The 18,262-nt window shown below is 50.2% G+C and overlaps 1 protein-coding gene across 48 annotated transcripts in view; it reads left to right on the forward strand.

Moving 5' to 3' along the window:
• Window positions 1-18,262, forward strand: part of GATAD2A (GATA zinc finger domain containing 2A) — a 123,425-nt gene that overhangs the window by 30,350 nt on the left and 74,813 nt on the right. Inside the window, exon 1 of one of the 48 annotated variants that reach the window (XM_077978524.1) lies at window positions 15,765-15,794. The exons of the other annotated variants lie outside the window; for them this stretch is intronic. The gene's annotated coding sequence lies outside the window, so the exon portion shown is untranslated. Of the gene's footprint in view, window positions 1-15,764; window positions 15,795-18,262 lie in introns of those variants that run through there. 48 annotated transcript variants of the gene reach the window in all.

Below are 18,262 nucleotides of genomic sequence, written 5' to 3' on the forward strand. Positions count from 1 at the left end.
GTGGCGCAGTCTTAGCTCACTGCAACCTCTGCATCAGGGTTCAAGGATTCTCGTGCCTCAGCCTCCCAAGTAGCTGGGATTACAGGCCCACGCCACCACGCCCAGCTCATTTTTGTATTTTTTTGTAGAGATGGGGTTTTACCATGTTGGCCAAGCTGGTCTTGAACTCCTGGTCTCAAGTGATCTATCCACCTTGGCCTCCCAAAGTGCTGGGATTACAGGTGTGAGCCACCACGCCCTGCCTTTTTTTGAGCCCTGAGGTCATTTTGGGTGTCTGTAGGGTGAGGATGGGACAGGACATGGGGAGGGAAAACTTAGGGCTGCCTCTGGTTTCTCAGGACTGCCTTAAAAAAAATTGTAGTGGCCAAGTGCAGTGGCTCAGGTAACCTTAGCTCTTTGGGAGGCTGAGGTGGGAGGATTGCTTGAGGCCAGGAGTTTGAGATTGGCCTGGACAACATAGCGAGCCCCTCCCACCAAAAAAAAAAAAAAAAAAAACCTAAAAAACTGTAGTAGTATTGAGTAGGTGATGGCTTTATCTTTTTTTTTTTAAGATGGAGTTTTTCACTTGGACACAGGAAGGGGAACATCACACACCGGGTCCTATTGTGGGGAGGGAGGAGGGGGGAGGGATAGCATTAGGAGATATACCTAGTGTAAATGACGAGTTAATGGGTGCAGCACACTAACATGGCACATGTATACATATGTAACAAACCTGCACATTGTGCACATGTACCCTAGATCTTAAAGTATTTAAAAAAAAAAAAAAAAAGATGGAGTTTTGCTCTTGTTGCCCAGGCTAGAGTGCAATGGCGCAATCTCAACTTACTGCAACCTCCGCCTCCTGAGTTCAAACGAATTCTTCTGCTTCAGCCTCCCGAGTAGCTGGGATTACAGGCATGTGCCACCACACCTGGCTAATTTTGTGTTTTTAGTAGAGACAGGGTTTCTCCATGTTGGTCAGACTGGTCTCGAACTCCTGACTTCAGGTGATCTGCCTGCCTCGGCCTCCCAAAGTGCTGGGATTACAGGTGTGAGCCACCACACCTGGCCTTTTTGTTTTTTGTTTTTTTGGAGATGAAGTCTCACTCTGTTGCCCAGGCTATAGTGCAGTGACACAATCTTGGCTCACTGTAACCTCCTCCTCTTAGGTTCAAGTGATTCTCCTGCCCCAGCCTCCCAAGTAGCTGTGATTACAGGTGTGCACCACCATGCCCAGCGGGTACTTTTTTTTTTTTTTTTTTTTTTTTTTGAGACAGAGTCTCGCTCTTTCGCCAGACTGGAGTGCAGTGGCATGTTCTTGACTCACTGCAGCCTCTGCCTCTCCGGTTCAAGCAATTCTCCTGCCTCAGCCTCCCAAGTAGCTGGGACTGCAGGCATACGCCACCACGCCCAACTGGTTTTTGTATTTTTGGTAGAGACGGGGTTTCACCACGTTGGCCAGGATGGGCTCGATCTCTTGACCTCGTGATCCACCCGCCTTGACCTCCCAAAATGTTGAGATTACAGGTGTGAGCCACCACGCCCGGCTGACTTTACTTTTTAAGAGCATAAAACTACTTTTCCCTGTATGTTGTTTTTTTTTTTCCCCCCGAAGAGACATGGTCTTGCTCTGTCACCCAGGCTACAGTGCAGAGGCTCGTGATCACAATCACTATAGCCTCGACCTCCTGGACTTAAGCCATCCTCCTACCTTAGTCTCCCAAAGCACTGGGATTACAGGTCCCCATCTATTATAAGATGTAATCGCTCCTAATTTGTAGACATCCTTTAATTGATATATAGGTGAGCATTTAAAGATACGAAAAAGGAGCCCATGGAAATGGGAGGAGCCGACTAAATGTTAGGTCCTGCACAGGGCTCTAATGGTCGACTGTGTTAGTCCCAGGTGAGAGCGAGGGCCTTAACACTCTGCCAGGGATGCTGGATGTGACCTGATTATGGGAACTGAACATGTTTTGTTCAGATGAGAGATGATTTGGGGTGGGGATGGTGGCAGGTTCCAGAAGGCCGCAGGATCTTGGCTCAGGACTGGACTGAAGGCCTTTCCTGTTGCTGGCACCGATCTGGCAGGCTTGCTCACCCCCTTGGGAAATACAGAGGGGGTTCCTCTTACTTTCCAGAGATAAGATCAGGTGACGCTATTGCAAAAGACAGCAGAAATGGACAGTGGCTACCTGGGGAAGGAGCTCAGCATTGAGTGAGCAGCTCAGAATCTTCCATCTACCTTCTATGAAGTTTAAGATGAGGGGAGCTTCTCTACTCCGTTGCCTTGGTTTCTTGCATTAAGGAAAAGGATACTTAAATTGCTTGGAAAAATTGGAGTAGTTTTGAGCTGTTTAATCAGTCTTCTGAGTTTGTGAACTACTCTTGGTTGTTTTTTTTTTTTTAAAAAAAACGTTTGTTTTGAGGCAGAGTTTTGCCCTTATTGTCCAAGCCAGAGTGCAATAACTTGATCTCGGCTCACTGCAACCTTGTCTCCAGGGTTCAAGCAGTTCTCCTGTCTCAGCCTCCCAAGTAGCTGGGATTACGGTCATGCACCACCATGCCTGGCTAATTTTTGTATTTTTAGTAGAGACGGGGTTTCACCATATTGGCTTACGCTGGCCTCGAACTCCTGACCTCGGGTGATCTGCCTGCTTTGGCTTCCCAAAGTGCTGGGATTACAGGTGTGAGCCACCACGCCCGGCCTGAAACTTAGTCAATCCGTTGACATTTTAGAGCTTAAGCTGCTCCAGCAGGTACCCTGTGGAGTGAAATGCAGCTGGACTTTGCATCACCACACAGTGAAGTGACTGGTGCAGGAGATGTGTTGTTGGCTGTAGGATTCTCTGAGCAGAGCTTCTTAGTTGGTGGGCTGGGATGAGTGACGGGTGCAAACGTCCTCGTGGGTAAGTGGCCCCTGCCCTTGACCAGCTCCTTAGGCTGAGAGTAGCCTCATCTTACTCCAGTGCCCTCCACACTTAGAATTCTTACTATATGGCAGAAGCTGAAGAAGATGGGGCATCTGATTACCTCCCACCCACTATTCTGAGAAGAGAGATGATTTTTCTTGGCTCTCTCAGTCTCAGGGTATCCACAGCTCCTGTGGAGAAGGGGTTCCTCTGCACACTGCATTGGAGGAGTGTTGGGCGCGGCGGGTGGAGTTGACCATTCACCCTCCTGGACCTCAGGATTTATGGAAAGTCATACTGGGAACTAAAGTGGAAAGCGCAGGTTGTTGTGATTTTTGTTGATGTCCTTAAACAGGAGACTGTTTATACTTCACTCTCAAAGCGTGGAGAGCCCTCAGGGGTTTCTGAGCATGACAATCTTGACTTGAATTGGGCAGAAGAAAGGCCATTGATAAAAGGCAGGCATGAGCTAATATGGCCTTGGATTTGCCTGACGGGATAAAAAGCAGGGACAGGTGCCAAAGACACTGCAGGAAGATTGGGTGGGGATTAACTGGATACTAAGGGCTGAGGACAGTTCATCTGTTTGACAACTGTTGAAGTGCCTTCCTTGCTTGGCCAGTGCTGAGCCCCAGGGGTGTCTGGTTGTGAGGGAGATTCCCGCCCTCTAGGGTCTTAGAGCCTCATGGGGGAAACAGGGCAGGATGTCATGATGCAAACCTCTGGGGCACTCAGAGAAAGGGTGGGCAGGAGAGGTGTCGGAGTGGTGGCAGCTGAACGAGAACTGGAGGGTGACATAGATCCTTAGATTGTGTGTCTTTGGTTTTAGGGGTGCTGAGCTAGGTCCTGGAGGATGCTCTGGGACAGCATGGTGTTGGCCCTGGGCAGTCATTGTCTGCTTTCATGGCAGAGGATGCAGTGAGTGAGGTGTGGAGGCCCCGTGTGACCATCAGTACCCTCATGAATGAAGACAGCGTGGCTCTCTGACCCCATCTGACTGGCCAGCTCCAGGGGCAGGTGTAGAATTTGATCCGTCCTTGTGTGTCCCCCTCTCCAAACTGTAGTGCTTTGTGTTAGGTGAAAGTGTGACAAGTAATCGTTGAAAGAATGAAATATCCGAGGGACCATCTCCATATGTTGGAGAAGTTTGTTCTGCTCTGTTCCTATGAATGAAATAGCAGCAGATGGATGGAAGTTCGAGGAACACAGACTTAGCCTGAGAGATCTTTCTAGCAGTTGGAGGTATCGGGAAGAGGCTCAGTGTGAACCCAGAGCCCTGGGAGCTGGTTGGGGACCCAAATTTTCTAGATTCTGAGGATTTTCCAGCTTGAGGTTTTGGACGCTTTTCCAGAAGGACCCAGAGCGATTAAAACACATCTCTGAAACAACCACATGAATTATTCTAACAGCTGCTGCTTGCTGGTTTTAGGAAGTTTCCTTGTTTCATGCATTGCTCAAATGTTTTCAGATTCTAGCTCTTTTGGCAGAGTTCGGGGGAGAAGACAGGTGGGTGTCCCGCCATGACACTGGTTTTGAGAATGGGGAGGGGTTGTGGTCGCCAGAAGGAAAAGAGCCTTGGGGATTTGCCACTTGGATAAAAATGACTTGGTATCTATCTAGTGATCACCAAGACCCCAACAGGGTCATTTTGGGGTGGGAGTGAGGTATCAGATGAGTTAGGTGGGAGTGGGCTGGGATGTGGGCTGCCCACTCCAGAAGGCCTCCTAACTGGGCCTGGGCTGTCTCTCAAGGCCTGTACCCTCCACCATCCTTGAATTCAGTGGCCAGGAACCTGTCTCCTCCCCCTGGTCTGTGCCTGCTCTGCTCATTGCCTCACATGTGTGAGCACTCAGTGCTGTTTGAGTGGAAGGAGGAAGGGATGTCTGCACACACTCCCTGTCGAGGGACCGTGGCTTGCTCCTATGGTGCCCTAAGCTTGTGGTTGGCATGCACGTGTGTCTCACTGGAAATGAAGATGTGAATTGGTCCTGGTTTATGACCCAGGCCGGGTAATATTTGTCTATCCTTCCAGCCCCTTCCTGCATCTTGTCCACTGGCAGAGAGGGACTCAGAGGCCAGGTGGCTGTTCATGCCCATGGAACTTTGAGGGTTTCCATGCCTTTACATCTGGGCTTAGTCCTGGGGAGTTTCTAGCAATTCAGTAGAGGGTTAAGTTAACATGCACTTAGAGGAATAGAGGAATCCCGGGTCTGTACTGGTCTCTACATCTTTTTTTTTTTTTTTTTTTTTTTTTTTTTAAGATGGAGTCTTGTTCTGTCACCCAGGCTGGAGTGCAGTGGTGCGATCTCAGTTCTCTGCAACCTCCGCCTCCCAGATTCAGGTGATTCTTGTGCCTCAGCTGCCCGGATAGCTGGGATTACAGGCACAAGCCACCATGCCCAGCTACTTTTTGTATTTTAGTAGAGATGGGGTTTTGCCATGTTGGCCAAGCTGGTCTCGAATTCCTGACCTCAAGTGATCTGCCTTCCTTGGGCTCCCAAAGTGCTGAGACAGGTGTAAGTCACCGCCCTGGATGATGCCTACCTACATCTTTGGTAGAGGAAGTTTTCCCAGAGCCTTGGGAAGGATCTAATCCTAGGACTGTCTCAGTCAGGTTGTTCTCAGTGGTACAGTGGTTCAGGTTTGAGCCTGAGCCTAGGAGGTAGCTGACCTAGGTGTAGATTCCCATCTGTCTTATTAACTGTGTGACCTTGGGAAACCATCTTGACTTTTTTTTTTGAGATGGAGTCTCTGTCACCCAAGCTGGAGTACAGTGGCGCGATCTCAGCTCACTGCAACCTCTGCTTCCCAGGTTCAAGCGATTCTCCTGCCTCAGCTGGGGCAGCTACCCTGAGTAGCTGGGGTTATAGGCGTGCACGACCACACCCAGCAGGTTTTTGTATTTTTTTTTTTTTTTTAAGTAGAGACGGAGTTTCACCATGTTGGCCAGGCTGGTCTCGAATTTCTGACCTCACGTGATCTGCCTGCCTCGGCCTCCCAAAGTGCTGGGATTACAGGCGTGAGCCGTTGTGCCTAGCCCATCTTGACTTTTTTTTTTGAGACGGGGTCTTGCTTTGTCGCCCAGGCTGGAGTGCAGTGGTGCAATGTTGGCTCACTGCAAGCTCTGCCTCCCGAGTTCCTGCCATTCTCCTGCCTCAGCCTCCCGAGTAGCTGGGACTACAGGTGCCCGCCACCTTGCCTGGTTAATGTGTATATATATATATATATATATATATTTTTTTTTTTTTTTTTGAGACGGAGTTTCGCTCTGTCGCCCAGGCTGGAGTGCAGTGGCGCGATCTCGGCTCACTGCAAGCTCCGCCTCCCGGGTTCACACCATTCTCCTGCCTCAGCCTCCCGAGTAGCTGGGACTACAGGCGCCCACAACCGCGCCCGGCTAATTTTTTGTATTTTTAGTAGAGACGGGGTTTCACCGTGGTCTCGATCTCCTGACCTTGTGATCCGCCCGCCTCGGCCTCCCAAAGTGCTGGGATTACAGGCGTGAGCCACCGCGCCCGGCAATGTGTATATATATATATATTTTGGTATTTTTTTTTTTTTTTTTTGAGACGGAGTCTCGCTCTGTCGCCCAGGCTGGAGTGCAGTGGCCGGATCTCAGCTCACTGCAAGCTCCGCCTCCCAGGTTCACGCCATTCTCCTGCCTCAGCCCCCCGAGTAGCTGGGACTACAGGCGCCCGCCACCGCGCCCGGCTAGTTTTTTGTATTTTTTAGTAGAGACGGGGTTTCACCGTGTTAGCCAGGATGGTCTTGATCTCCTGACCTCGTGATCCACCCGTCTCGGCCTCCCAAAGTGCTGGGATTACAGGCTTGAGCCACCGCGCCCGGCCTATATTTTGGTATTTTTAGTAGAGATGGGGTTTCACCGTGTTAGCCAGAATGGTCTTGATCTCCTGACCTTGTGATCCCCCCGCCTCGGCCTCCCAAAGTGCTGGGATTACAGACGTGAGCCACCGCGCCCAGACCCATCTTGACTTTTTTTAACCTTGGTTTTCTCCTCTGTCAGGTGTGGATATCTGCGGTAGTGCCTTGCGTGAAGTGCTGGTAACAGTATGGGTTCCGTCGTGTGAAGGGTGGGTACGATGACAGTCCCTCGTGTGAGTGTAGGTATGATGACAGTACCTCGTTCTGTGGTTATGAGGATTAAATGAAATCAGGCATGTAACGTGTTGGCACATTGCCTGGCACCAAATAAAGAATTCAGTAATTATTAGCCACCGTTTCCTCTTTCAGTAACAAAACCTCTTGTCAACATATTAGAGATGATTCTCTTGGTGTCCCCAAAGTTTTCAGAAGTGCACTTTTCTCTAGCAGTTTGAATCCAGGTGCCTGGCGGGCGGTAACTTTCTCAGTTGAGGGTCAGGCCCTCCCCTTCTTGCCACAGCACTGCCTGATGGACACTGGGGGATGCCTGGACTGTGAGGATGCACAAGCAGCCCCATCCTGGGGACAGAGACATCCAGGGCCTGGCTCTCAGGCTGCATGTTAGTGCTGGCATAGGGGTTAGGTAGGGCCTGGATCTGTTTGAGGTGGCTTGAGATAGAGGAAGGGAGGGCCAGGGAGGTAAGGGCAGCAGGTCTCTTTGGAGGAAGAGAAGGCGGGAGGGTTCTCCGTAAGCCTGGCCCAGTGAAAGCCAGTTGAATGGATGAGTGAACTAACATCCCTGCCCCTATGGCCCTGCCCTCCTCGCCCCTTCTGTCTTGTACTGTCCCTTAGCCTGTCCGTACGAGTTTCCCAAGGGATATCTTGCATGTAGGTTGGGTTGTCTAGGCAGCGCTGTGCTTCAGTGACACTTTGTGGTTGACTTGGGACCCTGACCACACTGAGAGCAGTGTGCTTCTCTGGGATGGGTGGCTGGGTTCTCAAGGACCAACAGCTTAGAACTGTGGAGGGTGGAGTGTGTGCCGGCCCTGTGTTTGCTGGCCTGCCCGCTGGCATGAAGCCTGATGTGTGCAGCCACTCTACTGTGTGCGAGGGAAGAAAGACATCCTAGTCCGTGTTGGACACAGGCTCTGTGTGGCAGAGTTCAGCCTCTTGTGGGGTCCCTTCTTACTCTGGGAGTGACGCAGGCGAAGTCTGCTGAGGGCCTAGCCTAAGGCTGCGTGGTCTGACATATTTCTTCAGACTTTCTCTTTTTTTTTCTTTTTGAGACAGTCTCACTCCATTGCCCAGGCTGGAAGTGTGCAGTGTTGCAATCTCAGCTCACTGCAACCTCCCCATCCTGGGTTCAAGCATTTCTCCACCCCAGCATCCCGAGTAGCTGGGATTACAGGTGCCCGCCATCATGCCCAGCTAATTTTTGTGTTTTTAGTACAGATGGGGTTTCACCATGCTGGCTCAGCTGGTGTTGAACTCCTGACTTCGGGTGATCTGCCCGCCTTGGCCTCCCAAAGTGCTGGGATTACAGGCGTGAGCCACCGCACCCAGCCAGACCTTATTTTAAGGCAGCGATTGTAGTGAAATTTACATTGTTCCTTATAACACATCAGCATTTTCATACTAAAGCTTCTTTCCAGCAAGGAAAACGCTGCTTGAGGCAGAAACAGCAAGCATATTTCAAGGCTCTGGGATTGCTTGCTTCCCACCGCAGGAAGCAGGCGTTTTGGCCTTTGCTGTCTGACTCCTCTTGGAGCAGGGTTCCCGAAGTGCCAGCCCCCACCAGCACCGTTTTTCTCCCTGCTTCATCCCTGGAAGCTAGCTGTTGGGCCACACAAGCAGAACTCCTCCTAGCTGGCAGGGCCCCATGTCCACCTGGCACCTCCTTTCCCCAAGCCTCAGTGTCTCTTCTGTGACATCTAAGACTTCAGGGAGGCGTTGCTTCCTCCATCTTGGCCTCAGTTTATCTTGTAAGGGCTGGGGGTGGTGGTAAGGACAGTTGACAGTTCTGTGAAACACTCTGAGGAGCCCTTGCTGTTCTGGCATCTTCCAATCATACTTTTATTGTCTGATACTATACATTGTCAAGGAGCTGTGGAGTATGTGTACAGCCTTGCATTTCTCTATTCTTTTTTTTTTTTTTTTTGAGATGGAGTCTGGCTCTGTCACCCAGGCAGGAGTGCAGTGGCACGATCTCGGCTCACTGCAAGCTCCGCCTCCCGGGTTCACGCCACTCTCCTGCCTCAGCCTCCCAAGTAGCTGGGACTACAGGTGCCCACCACCACGCCCGGCTAATTTTTTGTATTTTTGGTAGAGATGGGGTTTCACTGTGTTAGCCAGGATGGTCTTGATCTCCTGAACTCGTGATCTGTCCGCCTTGGTCTCCCAAAGTGTTGGGATTACAGGCGTGAGCCACCGCGCCTGGCCTTTTGTTTTTGAGAAAGGATTTTGCTGTCACCCAGGCTGACGTGCAGTGGCAGAAAAATAGCTCACTGAAGCCTTGACTTCCTGGGCTCAAATGATCTTCCCACCTCACCCTCCTGAGTGGCTGGGATTGCAGGTGCACACCACCACGCCCAACTAATTTTAAAATATTTTGTAGAGATAGGGTCCCACTGTGTTGCCTAGGCTGGTCTCAGACACCTGGGCTCAAAGCCATCCTCCTGTCTTTGTCTCCCAAAGTGCTGGGATTACAGGCATGAGCCACCACACTTGGCCCATTTCTCTCTTAATTGACGTATGTGGTGGTGACTGAGATTTGCTGATAGATGTTGCCATTGTTAACAGTTTCTTCGTTCATACTTTGCAACATTTCAGTTATCACATGATTCTTGTGATGGCTGTGGTACATCATCAGTTTGCAGCAGTGATGAAGCTTCTGGGACTAAGAACATGCTTGTTGGCCTGGTCCTTGGACAAGGCCCTGAGAGTCCTGGGCTGAATGCCCCCCTGCGCTGACCATGTGGCCTTAGCCAGGGCCATTGGTGCCATGGCATGGTTGGTGGTTGGCTTCAGTCAAGTCTGAGGATTTACCGAATTGACTGTTTGATTTGGCAGCTGATGGTCAGAGAAATTCAATTCTGCCTCTTAGCAAAGGAAGCTTGGTGGATTTCTAGAATCTGTGTTGTAGAGGGGGTGGGGGATGGCGTGAGCAGAATGAATGTGAAATGTGGGGGCTTGAGGTCTGCCAGGCCCTCCCACTTGCCCTAAACTGGACTTGGAGGTGTCTGGAAGGTTGTGGGTGGACAGCACTGACCTTGCTGCTTGGCCGGTTGTTCCCCAGCCACTCTGGATTTGGATCTAGGTGGACCCTATGGTATCCTAGAAACTACTTTTATATACTTTTCTTTGAAGAAACAGTGTCTCGCTCTGTCATCCTGGCCAGAGTGTAGTGGCATGATCATGGGTCACTAACCTTAAACTCCAGGGCTCAAGTGATCCTTCCACCTCAGCCTCCCGAGTAACTTGGGACTACAGGCATGTACCACTGCAGCCAGCTAGTTTTTAAATTTTTTATAGAAACAGGGTCTCACTAGTTTGCTAGGGCTGGTCTTAAACTCTTGGGCTCAAGTGATCCTCCCACCTCAGCCTCCCAAAGGGTTGGGATTACAGGCATGAGCCACTGCACGTGGCTTAGTACGTTTTTGTTGTTGTTGTTTTTGATACAGGGTCTTGCTCTGTCGTCCAGGCTGGAGTGGGTCTTGCTCTGTGGTCCAGGCTGGAGTGCAGTGGTGTGATCTTGGCTCACTGCACCCTCCACCTCCCAGGCTCAAGTGAATCTCCCACCTCAGTGTCCTGAGTAGCTATGACCATAGGCATGAGTCAGCCTGCCCAGCTAATTTTGTATTTTTTTGTAGAGACTGAATTTTGCTCTTTTGCCCAGGCTGGTCTTGAACTCCTGAGATCAAGAGGTCCGCCCCCCTTCAGTCTCTCAAAGTGCTGGGATTACAGGTGTGAGACCCTGGCCTCCACTGAGTTTTTAAATTTTTTGTAGAGATGGGGGTCTCTCTATGTTGCTCAGGCTGGTCTCAAACTCCTGGCCTCAAGTGATCCTCCTGCCTCGGCCTCCCAAAGTGCTGGGATTACAGGCATGGGCTATCATGCCTGGCCTGGGGCTTTACTTTTGACCCTGTGACACACCTGTGGTTGGGGTCTGGGGCCTCAGGGGCAGTGACTGTGCTGTGCATTGGTGAAGGAAGCATCCTCACCTTTCCAGGAGGTTGCCCATATGACAGGTTAGGTGTTGTTCCTGCTTGAAAACCAAACTTGAGCTGGGTGTGGTGGCTTGTGCCTGTAATCCCAGCACTTTGGGAGGCTGAGGCAGGAGGATTACTTGAAGCTAGCAGTTTGAGACCATCCTGAGCAACATAGTGAGAGCCCATCTCTACAAAAAATAAAAAAATAAAAAAAAAACAAAAAAACCAAACTTGAGCTGGGTGTGGTGGCTTGTGCCTGTAATCCCAGCACTTTGGGAGGCTGAGGCAGGAGGATTACTTGAAGCTAGCAGTTTGAGACCATCCTGAGCAACATAGTGAGAGCCCATCTCTACAAAAAATAAAAAAGGTGCAGTCAGTGACACCTATAATCCCATCCCTTTTGGAGGCCAAAGTGGGAGGATTGCTTGAGGCCAGGAGTTCGAGACTAGCCTGGGCAACAATTAAAAAAACAAAACAAAACAAAACAAAAAAACCCAAACTTGAGAAAACTTGCCATAAGAATAGAGTAACTGGAGGTTTTATTTCTTGGCATGAAGTGAACAAAACTCAGCCACTGACTGTAAAGCTAATACAATTGGTCGAAACATTGCAGTGTGGGAAGGCTACTTGGGTGGCAATTTGTTGGGGACAAGGCTGGCTGTCATCAGAACCTTCTGTGGGCATTCTCCTATGATGGAGGCAGTGTCTTCTGCCAGATGGAGCCTTTTGGGATCTTCCCAAATTTTTCTGTTTTGACTGGTCCTGGTCATTCAGCTGTTCCCCCCACCTCCCCTTTATTAGAGTCATCCCAAGAGGACTCTGTGCTTTGTGGTCACAGGTCACATAGGTGCATGTGCAAAGGAGACGGCCTGTTTAGAGGTAAACGACGTGGGAGCCCTAGATTGTTGTTTACCCCCTTTCCCCTTACTCTATTCAGGAGCACTTGACCAAGCCATAATTAGCGTGCTTTGCACATTTCCAATCTGAAATGATTGGCAAAGAAATGCCTGCTCTCTTGTTCCAGTTGGGTACCTCAGGCAGGGTCACTGGGCATTTTGTTTTTCACCCAGCATCTGTGGACTCAGCCACACACCGGCCTGGCAGACAGCTCCCCAGTGCAACAACTCCCATGGACCTGACTCAGTCTACAGGGTAGGCAGGCTTGGAGCTCAGAACTTGACGGGGGACATAGTGGTTTTCTTTTTCTTTCTTTCTTTTTTTTTTTTTTTTTTTTTTGAGACGGAGTGTCGCTCCGTCGCCCAGGCTGGAGTGCAGTGGCCGGATCTCAGCTCATTGCAAGCTCCACCTCCCGGGTTCATGCCATTCTCCTGCCTCAGCCTCCTGAGCAGCTGGGACTACAGGCGCCCGCCACCTCGCCCGGCTAGTTTTTTGTATTTTTAGTAGAGACGGGGTTTCACCATGTTAGCCAGGATGGTCTCGATCACCTGACCTCGTGATCTGCCCGTCTCGGCCTCCCAAAGTGCTGGGATTACAGGCTTGAGCCACCGCGCCCAGCCTTCTTTTTCTTTCTTTCTTTTTTTTTTTTTTTTTTTTTGCGACAAAGTCTGGCTCTGTCGCCCAGGCTGGACGGCAGTGGCTCAATGTCTTCTCACTGCATCCTTCACTTCCTGGGCTTAAGGTATCTTCTCATCTCAGCCTCTAACGTAGCTGGGACTACAGGTGCTCTGCCACGCCTGGCTAATTTTTGTATTTTTTGTAGGGATGGGGTTTTGCTATGTTGCCCAAGCTGGTCTCAAACTTGTGAGCTCAAGCAATCCATCCACCTTGGCCTCCCAAAGTACTGGGATTGCAGGCGTGAGCCAGTGCACCTGGATCCTGCAGACATAGTGGTTTTCTTTTTAATGACGTTAATTAGTAGGGGCACTGTCGGTGGGTTGTCTGGAGTCTCCCTTGTCTAGAGTTAGATGTGATGGGAGCTCAGGGCTCATACCCAGCTGTGGGTCCATATAAGGCTCCCTGTGTCTAGCTTGAGTGCTCCAAGGAGTGGATTTGGGATGTCTCTGGCTTCTCTTACACAAACTTAGAGGAGAAGTTTATGCCCTCGAGCTAGTCCATCTCCATTCACACTACAAGCATTCCTTGGCTTATGGCTGAGAGACAAGGCTAGAGTCCCCGGGAGGTAGAGTTCTTCTGCAGCTAAGAGCTGGGATCAGGCTGGCAGACTTCTCCATCTGTGGCATAATGTGTAGATGCTGCTGTTATCTCACCATTCCTTGTGTTTCCAGTGCTTTTTATTTTTTATTTTTTTGAGACAGAATCTTGCTCTGTTGTCCAGGCTGGAATACAGAGATGCAATCTTAGCTCACTGCAACCTGCGCCTCCTGGGTTCCAGTGATTCTTGTGCCTCAGCCTCCCGAGTAGCTAAGACTACAGGCACCACCACCACCCCCGGCAAATTTTTTTTTTTTTTTGTATTTTTAATGGAGATGGGGTTTCACTATGTTGCACAGGCAGGTCTCGAACTTCTGGCCTCAAGCGATCCACCTGCCTCAGCCTCCCAAAGTGCTGGGATTACAGGTGTGAGCCACTGTGCCGGCCTCCAATGCTTTCTTTATGCAGCTTTTTTGGGAAGCTGAGGGAAGGACTAGTTGGTAGTGAAGCACGTCGGGGGCATGGCTGAGCTGGGGAGCAGAATTTCAGAACCATGCTTTGTTTGGCGCCATGGGTATACCAGGCTCACGGCTTTTTTTTCTGTACACGCTTTGGCCCCAAAGGGTGAGTGATGTGTGTGGCTCTGCCTTGAGGACATTATGCTGAGTAAGAGAAGTCAGGCTCAAAAAGACACACTTATGATTGCACCTATATGAGGTTACTAGACTCTCAAATTCTTAAAAGACAGAAGGAGGAAGGGGGGTTGCCAGGGGTTGGGGGCAGGGAGATGAGAGTGAGTATTTAATGGGGATAGAGTTTCAGCTGGGGAAGATGGAAAAGTTCTGGAGATGGATGGATGATGGTTGCACCACAGTGTGACTTGCACCTAATGCCACTGAACTGTGCACTTAAAATGGTTTAGATGTAAATTTTGTGTACGTTTTACCACAATAAAAAAAAATTGAACCTTTCTGAATTCAGAAATATTCTATACCTTTATGACAGCTTGTATTCTGTCCTCTCAGAATTAGCTTGGAGACAAAGGGACAAAGGCACACACACTCATTGCCTACCTTGTGCTAAGTACGGGAGGGGGGGAGGTTAAAAAATTGCAAGCGGTTCTAGAAGTCTCTTAATGACATCATCTTGGGATCACAATGTTGGAATGTGGATATTCTATAGGTTTTCTTCAGTTCTGGACAGGTAGAGTGATCCTAGGACCCCTGAAATCTTTAGGGGATTTAGGGAGAAACAGTGTCCAGGAATATCTGAGGTCTCTGTTCCCGTGCATTGCTTGGGGATTGAAGGTATTTCTTTCTTTTCTTTTTCTTTTTCTGTTTTGAGATGGAGTCTCATTCTGTCGCCAGGCTGGAGTGCAGTGGTGTGATCTTGGCTCACTGCAGTCTTTGCCTCCCGGGTTCAAGCGATTCTCTTGCCTTAGCCTGCTGAGTAGCTGCGACTACAGGCGTGTGTCACGACACCCAGCTAATTTTTGTATTTTTGTAGAGACATTTTTAGTATTTTTAGTATTTTTAGGGTTTCACCATGTTGGCCAGGATGGACTCGATCTCCTGACCTCGTGATCCACCTGCCTCGGCCTCTCAAAGTGCTGGGATTATAGGTGTGAGCCACTGTGCCCAGCTTTGAAGATATTTCTTGTTTTCCTGTATCTGTTTGTCAGTGAGTTTCCTTTAATACAGTAGTATGTTGGTATTTTTATTTTTATTTTTATTTTGAGATCAGTTTCTAGATCTTCAGTATTAGCGGAGAAATCATTTCCTCTTTTGTTCTTGTGACATTTTCTTCTAGTGTCCTTTAATACTGCAACACATCAGGCATCTGAAATACTAAACACTTAAATATTTCAGACACTTCCTAAGGCCTCAGCATCATCTACACGTAGACATTTGGTCTCTGGGCATTTAAGATCTGGGGTCAATAGGTAGTTTAGGACTGCTGTGTGCACTGCCCCGGCGGCTGCTGGGAGCCTGGGTGGAAACAGTAAGAGGAGCATCCAGATAGAGGTGGCAATATTTTGAGGAACGACATTAATCATAGTAATGAGAGAAGTAGTTGCTTCTGTTTGAGAAGCTGTCTGGTGCCAGGGCCTGTCGCTGGGTTCTCAGGATGGTCTGGAGACCTGAGGGGGGTTCCAGGCAGCCAGGCAGGCTCCCCGGGAGGGCATTGGGCCCACTGTTGAACTGCCAGAGAGCCAGACTGGGCAGAATGTGCTAGGAGGAAGCTCGTGAGCATTTGGGATGGTTTGGAGAGAGACCTGGAGTGCCAAGGAGGGAGGCGGATGTGGTGGTGGAGTCTGAACTTTCCAGAGGGCAGGACTCTGGACCTGCATGAGAACTGTGAGTGGGGGGTTTTAGGGTGGGACCCAGCCTCTGCCATAAGAAAGGAGATGGGGAGTACAGAGTGTGGGCGCCACTGACACTGGGGCGGCTCTCAATTCTTAGTGGTGGCCCGAGGGAAGCCCTTCAGACACAGGGCCCCCAAAGCTCCCCAAATAGCATGCCAGGGGTGGGGCAGGAGGGGGTGTTGGTCCTGCCCCGAAGCCCTGGACTCACCCCAGGGGCTGTGCACGTGGCCGTGGTCTTGCCTATCTCCATGTGGCTTCTTCCTGGCACTAATTCACTATTTTAGTTAAAGACAGCATTTGTAGTTTTTTTTTTTTTTTTTTTTTTTTTTTTTTGCCTCCCGCCAGTGGTAGAAACTTCTTGGTTGGGTCCTGACAACTTGCGGAGGTCCCCATTTTGTAGTCTCCTCCTCCGTGCGCATTTGGGTGTTGGATGTGGTGATGCACAAGCGCCCTGTGTCCATGGAGCGTGGAGACTTTGGGAAGTGGGATGCTTGATTTCAAGTAGCAAGTTCCAGCAAAAAGTTCCAGCATAGTGGTCCATGGTGAGGGGCTGGTGGGGAGAGCTTGCCTGAGTAACAGGTGTTTGAACTCAAAGGATGGGTGGGAGCTAGGAGGGGCTCTCCTGGCCATGGGAACGGTGTGTGCAAAGGCCTGGCATAGGGAGTAGGCAGGCGTGCTGGGTCTGAGGAATCGAGAAGAGGCCAGGTGGTTGGAGCGGGAGCATGGAACGTGTATTCTTCTTCATGTGCATGTAGCTCACTTGCAGCTGAAGTGGGCCAGGCCTTGAAGGACGTGGTGAGATGCTGTGACGCTGGGGGTACCTGGGAAACTAAGAAGGGCTGTGCTGGTTCATTATGGGCCGAAGATGGTGGAAGTAGAAGACAGCCAGTACATACCTTAGGCTACTGGTCTGCCCCTGCCTGTCTCCTCCCTCGAGGAGGCTGTAGTTCCCATAGCTGAGGGAGGAGACAGGCAGGGGCAGACCAGGGGCCTAGGTACTGGCTGTCACCCTAATGGGAATCTCAATTTGAGAGCAGAGGTGGGAACTCCAGCCTCCAGTGCCAGCTCTGGTTGCCAAGGATGGGCTTGTGTGACCAACCTCACGATTGGCTCTTGGTTCTCCTGGGGCTGATTCTCCACATCTCTAGTCTGCCAAGCCATACTCTTCCCCACAGAGGGTTGATGGGGCCCTGTGCCTTGGGGAGAGCAGGGACTGCTCAGGGACCTACCTGAACACCTCAATGTGCCTCTCCCCTGACTTCTTGGCGGCAGCTTGCTGCTGTGGCTAGGGCTACCTCTCTCTTTTTACTGAGTAGCTCATCAGGCACAGTTTCCTCCTGATCTGCCTTCAGATCTCAGTATTGGGATTTGGGCCTTACTGTCTCTGTTGTTGTAGGTGGAAACAGCCATAGACAAGTGTGTTCTCAAGTACTGACATGGCTGTTTCCCAGAAATACTTTATTTACTAGGACAGGTGGCAGGCAGTAGTATGCTGACCCCAGACTGGAAAACTGGATCTGTGGCCCCTGCTAATTCTTCTCTAGCCAGCCAGTATGTAGTATAACAGCCTGACTTCTGGGCTTCCTCAGGATGATGTGCTGTTGCCTTGCTTCAGTTTTTTCTTTTCTGATTGAGTTGGGGACTTCCGCACATTGACAGTTTGGTGGGACCATTAGCAGAGAGGGTCTGGGTGACGTTGTGAAGGGGACATTCAGTTTGTGCAGGACCTAGGAGGGGGCGGGAGAAGGTGAATGATGGTGTTGGGTTTCACCTTGGATGTTGTTGGTCATGTCATGTTCCCGGGATTGGACTGGAGCCAAGCTGTAAGTCTTTGGGTGCAGAACTAGTTGAAAAATTCTAGAGACAGCACAAGTGTTTGATGACTACAGATGGTGATAGGTCAGTGGGTCTGGGCCGAGGGAAGGGACAACGGGGCTTCCTGGGGGTACCTGGTAGAGCCCAGGCTTCCCGATCAGGCGCTGACAGCCCTGTACTGACAACCTCTGTACCCATGGCTGGTACAGAGACACCATCACTGTACCAGCCATGGGTGCCGCAACCCCAGCATCCCCATAGTTCCCTGGGTAGTGGCCAGTGTCAGGCCATGTGTCCTTCCCTCAAATTAAAAGGACCTCGCTTGCCTGAGCTTGAGAGGATAAAATGGCAAGAAAGGACTTCTGTTGCCCAAAGTGCAGTGACTTGATTTCACGTAAATTGCCATAGCTACCTTTTCACCAAGCCTGATCTTCCCTCAGTTTGAGAAGTCCTTGCCTTTGGGTGGGTTGTAGGGTAGGGTTGTGTGTGTGTAGTACCCAGGTGCAAGGTCAAAGCCAAACCATAATGATTTATCAAGGGAGTGGAAGAGTCTCTTATGAGCTGGTAATTGTGCACTTAAGGGTTACTTGATACTGCTTTAAATGTATGGGTTGGAAATAAAAACAGTAAAAGCTCTCTGAACCCAGCCAGTGCAGGATGGATGGCAAAACAGTCCAAATGATAGATTAGTGGAAAGTGATTACAGTGTACTTTCAAGAAATGCCGCTAGTTGTGATCATGCTGAGTGGTCTTCTGCTTGGTCTCCTCCTTTGTGAATCTTGCACTGATTGTATTGCGGGGCTGCTGCAGTGGGCTCCTGAGCTCGGCCCCTTCTCCTTCAGGATTAAACTATCCCTGCTTGTCCATTCAATAAATATTTATTAAGTGGCCTGGTGCGGTGGCTCACACCTGTAATCCCAGCACTTTGGGAGGCTGAGGCGGGTGGATCACACGGTCAGGAGTTCGAGACCAGTGTGGCCAATATG

This window comes from Macaca mulatta, chromosome 19 (genome assembly GCF_049350105.2).
Source record: "Macaca mulatta isolate MMU2019108-1 chromosome 19, T2T-MMU8v2.0, whole genome shotgun sequence".
NCBI classification, from domain to species: domain Eukaryota; kingdom Metazoa; phylum Chordata; class Mammalia; order Primates; family Cercopithecidae; genus Macaca; species Macaca mulatta.